Source organism: Lipotes vexillifer, unplaced genomic scaffold (assembly GCF_000442215.2).
Source record: "Lipotes vexillifer unplaced genomic scaffold, Lipotes_vexillifer_v1.1 scaffold43, whole genome shotgun sequence".
Lineage (NCBI taxonomy): Eukaryota > Metazoa > Chordata > Mammalia > Artiodactyla > Lipotidae > Lipotes > Lipotes vexillifer.
Genome location: NW_006770037.1, coordinates 1,256,424 through 1,257,617, shown reverse-complemented (window position 1 = coordinate 1,257,617; position 1,194 = coordinate 1,256,424). Strand labels below are relative to the sequence as shown.

At 33.2% G+C, this 1,194-nt stretch overlaps 1 protein-coding gene across 3 annotated transcripts in view; it reads left to right on the top strand.

Moving 5' to 3' along the window:
- The window catches only part of DDHD1 (DDHD domain containing 1), a 90,328-nt gene that overhangs the window by 64,285 nt on the left and 24,849 nt on the right, over positions 1-1,194 (top strand). The window lies entirely within an intron of this gene.

The window sequence follows — 1,194 nt, the reverse complement described above, 5'->3', positions numbered from 1 at the left end:
ACCCAAAAAAAAAAAAAAAAAAAAAAGAACCCAATTAAAATGGGCAGAAGACCTGAATAGACGTTTTTTCAAAGAAGATGCACAAATGGCCAACAGGCAAATAAGATGCTCAACATTATTAATCACTAGAGAAATGCAAATTAAAACCACGGTGAGCTATTACCTCGCACCTGTCAGAATGGTTATCATCAAAAAGGACACAAATAACAAATATCAGAGAGGATGTGGAGAAAAGGGAACCTTCATACACTGATGGTGGGAATGTAAATTGGTGCAGCCCTAGAAAACAGTACAGACGTTCCTCAAAAAACTAAAAATAGAGCTACCATATGACCCAGCAATTCCACTCCTGAGTATATATCCGAAAAAAACGAAAAGAGTAATTTGAAAAGTTACACACACCCCGATGTTGATAGCAGCATTACGTATTTATAATAGTGAAGGTGTGGAAGTAACCTAAGGGTCCATCAACAGATGAATGGATAAAGAAGATGTCATATATATACATACACAATGGAATACTACTCAGCCATAAAAGAAGAATGAAATTTTGCCATTTGCAATGACATGGATGGACTTGGAGGGTATTATGCTAAGTGAAATAAGTCATACAAAGACAAACACTGTATGTTATCACTTATATGTGGAATCTAAAAAACAAAGCAAACTAGCGAATATAACAGAAAAGAAACAGACTCACAGAGAACAAACTAGTGGTTACCAGGGGGAGGGAGAAGATAGGGGAAGGGGGGTATTGAGAAGTACAAACTACTACATATAAAATAAATAAGCTACAAGGATATATTTTTCAACACTAGGACTATAGCCAATATTTTATAACTGAAAACGGAATATAACCTTTAAAAATTGTGAATTACTGTTTGTACACCTGGAACTTATATAATATTGTATATCAACTGAACCTCAGTAAAAAATTTTTTAATTATAAAAAAAAAGTAGATATCCTTAGCTTGTTCCTGATTTAGAGGAAATGTTTTTTAACCTTTCAGCACTAATGAGCGCAGTGATGTTTGCAGTAGGTAAATACCCTTCATCATTATTTTTAAATTTACATATAGTAAAATTTCAGGAAGGTAAGGTTCATTAGGTTCAAAGCTAGTCTTGAATATATAAATGCTAATTTAAAGCAGTTATTTCAAGGAATGTAACTTTTTTCACAGTTTATTCTTTCCC